Source organism: Notamacropus eugenii, chromosome 3 (genome assembly GCF_028372415.1).
Source record: "Notamacropus eugenii isolate mMacEug1 chromosome 3, mMacEug1.pri_v2, whole genome shotgun sequence".
Taxonomy (NCBI): Eukaryota; Metazoa; Chordata; class Mammalia; order Diprotodontia; family Macropodidae; genus Notamacropus; species Notamacropus eugenii.
In genome coordinates, this window is record NC_092874.1 from 444641293 (window position 1) to 444648545 (window position 7253).

A 7253-nucleotide genomic window follows, 5' to 3' on the forward strand; every position below is an offset into this window, starting at 1 on the left:
CAGTTTTCTACCTATGCCCTTGTTCTTACAGAAATTTGTGATTTTTTTTTAAAGTCCAATCTTAAATTTATCTAAGTTTTGCAATTATTCTATTCTGTTGAGTTCTTTGGATGCCAATTTTGTGATCTAATATGCAAAACAGACTGGTTTTCTACAACATTATTAAAATCATTTATAAAGATGAATATAAAAAAGCCAAGGAAAGAATCCCACTGTAGATCTCCTTCCCTCAAACCCATCTGTTTCCTAACAAAGCTACAGAAAATCATAAAATCTTGCTGACTGATTTCACTACATATTTGTTACTTAATCTCAAGGAGGCTCTCATTGCTGTAAGGCAACCCTTTTATACCTCCTTAATTAACTTCTTTTGTCCCTCTCATTTTTAGTAATCTTCAATTTGGAAGAGAAATCAAGACAAGCCTGTAGGGCTTCTATAGGGTGGGTGAAATGGTTTATTTTTTTCCAGTATTAAAAACTATCAAGCACAGGGTAAAAGTCATAGGTAGGATTATTAATAATAAAAAAAATAAATAAGCAAATAAATAAACGGATCATCAGTTGACCCACCGCCTCCCTTCACCAACAGTTCTGAAACCCATTCCATAATTTTGATACATGTTTCTGCAGACTTACAATTCTGCTTTCATTTACATCATCATCTCCAAAATTCTAATGATCGCTTATCCTCATTGCTGTGTAGTATATGTAATGAACAGCAAGCTAGTAATTACTGTTATCTTGTTACTTCTTTAAAACTAGGATCATTTCTGGAAAGAAAATTTGCCTCTAAATATATCTTCCCAGAAATTAAAAGTAGCTTTGGAAGGTCAAGATTCTCAGACTTTCAAGGTATATTATCTGACCTAATATGATGGAAGCATGAATGGCAAAATTGAAGATCATATTTATAGCTATTTTTTCCTATTTATTTGAAACACAGTTAAAAATATACTTTGGGAATTCAGGGAAGTTATGCATCTAAGAAAACAAAGTAGCTTTTCTTTCTTTTTGAAAGAGTAGATTACATAATTTTACTCACCCATAAACACCATTTAAAAATATTAGGTCAATAAGCTTCTAGCATCCATAAAATTAGAGCTTTCTTATTTAAATGCAAGAATTTTAAAAGTGTCTAAACAAGAAAAGGCAAAGAAAAAAAAAACAAACTGAAATGAAAACCTAAATACTACATCTAAAATTGGGGCTTTTTATTTAGCTTTCATATTCTTCTGTCCCTCTATGCTACCCTGCTGGAATTCCAGGTCCCATTTCTCCATGGTTCTGCTCAGCCAGAGGTCCAGCTCCTCCTTGCCCAAAGAGCTCAATACACGTCATTTCCCAACATGGAATGCTGTTGGTGGAATTCCAGGGTTGACCTCGTAACCTGTAACACCACCATCTAAAGGTAAAAAAATTTCTGGCTTTCTGAGCCACGGGACTCTCCCAAGTTCTCTTGTTCCTGTTCCACCCATTCTTATCTCTCCATCTAATGGTTCCATGTACAAAACATGCTTATAACTTTCTTCTCTTTGACATCTAGTGTGCTTTCCCACCTCACATTAATGAATCATTTCTTCTTTTTTATTTAGCTTTTCCTCTTGCCTTAACTGTATTTCTCTGTTTCTACATTTCTTGATTGTGAAGTTTTTCCATCTGTATCAACTCTCCTTAATATCTCATTAGATCCTGGTGTAAAAGATTTACCTGATGCTTATGATATGCACCTTCCATTTCATTATCTAGTTAATCTTTTGCATATTTCTTGTTGTTCTCAACCTGATTCCTTTGCTATTTTTTTTAAGTTAATTTCAGTCTAAGGACTTTGTCTCTGGGAAATATTCAGGCTCAAAGGTGTCATGTTGAACAAAACTGGAAGAGTTTTCTTTCTCCTTTGGATACATTGGATTCTTCTGTACAAGTTTTTCAGGTCGAGCATCTTCATTATTTAGTTGTTCAAGTGGTTCCACATGAACTGAACTTGGAGCTAATGTCAAAAAAGAAAATCACTCCACTGAAATGTTCAGATGTTTGTTTTCTCTTTTCTTTTATCTCTTTCTTTCATTCTTTTGTTTTTAATCCGGTTTATATAGGAATTCAACAATGCCTTTTCCTGCAGATCTTCCTTGATCATCAACAATAAAGACAGCCTTTTCAATAGGTCCACATTGGCTGAATGCTTACTCCAATGGAAACTTGAATTGAAAAAATTTGTACAGATAGGGTAGCTGCATGAAGGGCAAAATGTACCTGAAATTGTTGCCCTCTCATGGGTCTATCATCAAATTCTACTTTTGCACTTTCCCCCAGGGTGCCAGATTCCAGTTTGATGAATGCATAGTCAAGGCAATATTCATAACACAATGGCAAATATGAATATGCTGTTGTAGTTCTGAATAGCAATAGAGAAGGCAGATGAAAAACATTTGTTCAGATACCAGAAAGCCAAACTCCAACACCAGAAAGCCAAAACCATCAGAGAATCCAAAAAATCAACACAAATTAGCACTGCAGGGGACAATCCTATTCCCAAGCTTTCTTCCCCTCTTTCTAGGGCACTTCCACAAGAAAATGCTCACACGGCTAGCTGTGCCTGCCTGTTTCCTCTCTCCTCTTCCCTAACTGCTCTCACCAGCTTCCTCCCAGCTCTGCTCCACCCTTCCTGTTCTACCTGTTCAATAAGATCCTCCTACCACATGTGACTTAGGCATCCAGGTGATTTAAGCAGAAAACATGAACCTCTTAATGGGTGGGAAAGATCTTCAAATTAAGCAAAAATACATTAACGATGCAATTAATCACAATCCTTTGTCATTGCTGATAAAGACTTCACTAGGTTATCCATATTAAGCTCATTATCTTTTGAAGTCTGCCCTATAATATCTTCTGGCAAATTCCCACAAGTAACCCACATATCTGTGTGCAAGATTTCTCTCCAGGATTCCTCAAGAGAGACAAATTTGCTTTAAAGGCTCCCAATTCAGAGACCTTCTCTTGCTGGGTACTCGAGGTGAGAGCCCCAGTGGGGGGAAGGGTAGCCTCCAAGGGTTCCTCACTACCCCAGTATTGCAGCTTCAGTTATCCTCCAGGAGGACTGAGGCTGGACCCATCAGAGAGCCTGACCCAGCTTAACCTCCCATGGACTTTGGCAATGCCCACCTGGGTCTGAGACTACAACCTAGGTCAGCCCAAGTGGCCTCCAGGGACGTGTCTGTGAACAGTCAGGTTCCAAAGAACATGGGAGTCTCCGTTTGTTCTTTAAAACTTGGACTCCATCAGAAGGTCACATCCAAAGACCTAGAAGGCCACATGTAGCCTCAAAGTTTCAGGTTCCCTACCCTTGGAGCTATTTTTTGTTTGAAAAATTGGAGACCAAACTCTGAAAGTTGCTTCTTGTCCCCTTCTCCTCATCACCCAGATGCCTTCTGCTAAGGCCACTTTCTTCATTATTGTCTCACATGAAGATGGGGACCATTCTCCCTATCTTTTAAGTCTTCTTATACTTTGTCCCCCAATGTGTAGTCTGCTGTCCGGTGACATTGGCTCCCTTACTGTTTCTTGAACAAGACCATGAACGTCCCTCCTGACCCCAGGTGTTTTCCTTGGCCATCCTCCATGCCTCAACACTCTTCATCTCTGCCTTCTGGCTTCCCTGGTCTCTCCCATGTCCCAATTAAAAGCCCATTTTCCATAGGCAGCCTTTTTGATTCCTTTTATGTCTGTCTGATACCTTCTCTTTGCTGATTATCCTCAGTATACATAGCTTATAGTATAAAAACTGTATTTCTAGTTTTGACAGGTCTCCCCCATTGCATTATGAGCTTCTCAAGAGCCTGGACTATCTTTTACCTTTCTTTGCATCCTCAGGGCTTAGCTGAGTGCCTAGCATATAAGTCCCAAATAAATAATTGACTGACAGTCCCTCTGGGTTTCAGGGACACTACTTTTTCCTGGTTCCTCTCCTACCTGTCTGACCATGTCTCAGTGTTCTTTGATGGATCTTCAACCAGGGCATGTCCACTAAAGGTGAATATCCCCAATCTTTACTGCATCCTCTTCTCTTTTCCTTTCATATTATTCAGCATTAAGGGATGTAATTAGCATTGACATCTATCATTTAATTATTATTCCTTTTATTTAGATGGTTAGTTATAAATCCACCTATCTTCTTGGGTGAACTCCATTGTCTTTTACCCTAAATCTTTTCATTGTTCAAGGAATTAATGATAATCATAATTAAATGACTTCCCAGAATGTCTGGAAATGTCCATGATATTTGATTGATGCATCAGTCAAAATTCCTATCATTACAGATAATGAGAACAGATAAATCGTTTATTAAGCTCTATCTGCTAGATATTGTGCTAAGAACAGGAAATACCAAATAGGAGTGAGGGAACAAGGGAGGGAGGGAAGAAGGGAAGAGAGACAGAGAGAGACAGAGAGACAGAGAGAGAGAGAGAGACAGACAGACAGACAGAGAGACAGAGAGACAGAGAGATAGTTCTTGTTCTCTAGGAGCTTATATTTTAATGGTGATTAGGGCAGGGAAAGAAAGACAGTTTAGAAAAGGAAACTGGAAAGCAAGGTATGGTAGGGAGTTCTAAAAGTATGGAGAGTCAGAATCTGAGTACCAGAGCTAAAAGTGAGCCTTGCTAGTCTGGATTACATTCTCAAATGGAGATTCCATGAAGGAACTCACCTACCAGTGGAGGAGGCCAGAGAGATAGAGGTATCTCCATCCTGAGGAAAGTGGGCAAAGGTGGGAAGTACAGAAATCCACAGGATGAGGGGCTAAAAAACTTAACCAGATTTCAAGTGACCATGATTTATTCATGAGAATTCCCAGTGTTAAACAGTTTCTTTTAAAATTTCTTTTAAGTGTTATGGATGTTATTCGTGTTGTCTATGGTTTCTTGTAGTTAAAAAAAAATCTATGTTTTTAGATTCAAGGTTAATGGGGAGAAGGGAAGGAGAGTACGGGGAGAGTATTTCTCTAGGTTAAACAGTAACAATATAAACTTTTTTTGTTCACTAAAGTACACTGAAGTTCTCCCTTGGTGCCTCCCTCTGGTCTGAAGGTAACCCTGAGTTTTAAAAGAATTAGGGAAGACGCTTTCACTGTGATTGGTACTGCCAAACTAGAACAACTTTGTGTATGGGCTTAGTGATAGACTTTATATCTGTTGTCCAAGTACCAACTTAGCTACATTTTCAGTTCATCATTAAGTGTGTTGAAGGGTGACATAACTTTTAGCTACAGAAACTCTCAAAGACTATCTACCAAATCATAGAGTATCTGTGATTTTTAACAAGAGGGAGTCCCCATGCCAACAAAATCACAGGTTCTTAAAATACTGACATACTAATCATATACATTTTACTGAAAATCAGTTTCAGGCTCTTTCTTTAGAGATTGTTTTGACATAGAGAATGGTGGAAAAAAGAATGATGGTATTAATAGCTTGTGGAAAGGAAAAGGATAAATGAGAAAGAGAAAGATAAATAATAGTGAAGTGTTGGTGGGGAATGAGGTCAATGAAGGTAAGCATTGTCTACTTAATTTTGCCTAGGGCTACCTTTGCTCACTGGCAAGATTTATTTATAAAAGCACCATCATGAAGCAGAAGGGTGGTATACATGGCGGAGTGTTAAGCAAAAAAATCGGGAGTTCCCTATGTTTAAATACTCACCATGACACTGTTTGAGACCATGAACAAATCATTAAATCTCTCTGATATTTAATTGCTTCTTCAGTAGAATTTTAAATAATGATAATCATCATTATAATCATAATGGAGAGGCAGTCTGGCATAGTTGATAGAGTACTGGCCTTGGAGAAAGAAAGAGATGACTTCAATTCCTATTTCTAATATGTACTGGTTATATGACTCTAGGCAAGCCACTTAACTTCTTAGTGTCCCAGGCAACTCTCTAAGACTAAGTATTAGGAAATTTGTCTACCTCCAAGGCAGAGGAAGCTTTCTCTTCTAGAAGTTCCCTGTATCTATGAAATTACAGGTTCAGTACCTTTCTGATGATGATGATGGCGATGATACCTTTATACCTTTAATTTCTATCTGCCAGGGTTGTTTTGAAGATCAGCTGAAATATTGCTTGTAAAATACTTATCAATTCTCAAGGCATCAACTAAAAGTAAGTTCTTACTATGTTGGCAAATGTCCCTTTCAGTTTTAAAAATCTTTTCTCTCTTTTCAAACCAAAACTTCATCTCCTCTACAACATTGAAGGTTGAGAGAAGGCTGTATCATTAGTAAGTCACAATTTTCTTTCTCTAGACTACCATTATTCATCCAGCTTTAGAATTATGGTCTATACTTTGCTAACAGCCAGAATTCATTAAATTCAGGGAACATTGCAATGTTATTTCAGCATATGATTCAATACCAAATGTGTTCCCAGATAAAGCTTATCTTTTCTCAGATACTAAATCATTGATAAAAAAATATGTTTCTCTCTGTGTGTCTCTGTGTGTGTCTCTTCTTCTCTTGCATCTTTCTCTCTCCCTCCCTTCCTCCCTTCCTCCCTCCCTTCCTTCCATCCTCTCTTTGTCTCTCTTTCTTTCTATCTATCATTGGCAGTTGTTTTCAACTAATTTCCAAAGAATTTTAATTGACATGATTGATATGGATGTGTGTGTAACTGCCAGATAATATTCATGTATATTACATACAAGTATATTAAATTTTAATTTCTCATACTGTGCATCATTGGTATGTTTCACTACGACATGTTTAGGGTTTGGAGGGAGGATTGCTGCTTTTTTATTATAAGGCAAGATCATCAGCAGACAGCATGGTGCAGGGAAAAGACTACTGGATTTAAAGTCAGAGAGGATCAGGATTCTACTTCCTATTCTGCCACATACTGCCTGTAACCTTGGGCAAATCAATGAACCAAACAAGTTATCAGTTGCCTCATCTATGAAATGAGGTGATTGAATTAGGTAGTTTCTAATTCCTCTCCATCTGTAAATCTCTGACCTATGACCTTGCTTCAGTTGCCATTTACCACCTGTATGTAGTTGGGCAAGTTGCTTCACCTCTCAAAGTCTCAGTATCTGTACCTGTAAAATAATAGAGTTGAGATTAACTGATCTCCACAGCCCTTTCTTGATATACTTTATGCCATCTACAAATACCTTTTGCATTTGTTATTTCCTAAGAGGTTTTGGTTAGCACCATCAAATTAAAGAACCGACAGGTACAACCAAGGAAAGGGGAGAAAAGGCA

At 37.8% G+C, this 7253-nt stretch overlaps 1 pseudogene; it reads right to left on the reverse strand.

Moving 5' to 3' along the window:
* Positions 1-1245: 1245 nt before the first annotated feature.
* Positions 1246-3610, reverse strand: LOC140532280 (splicing factor, proline- and glutamine-rich pseudogene; annotated as a pseudogene).
* Between the last annotated feature and the right edge of the window lie 3643 nt (positions 3611-7253).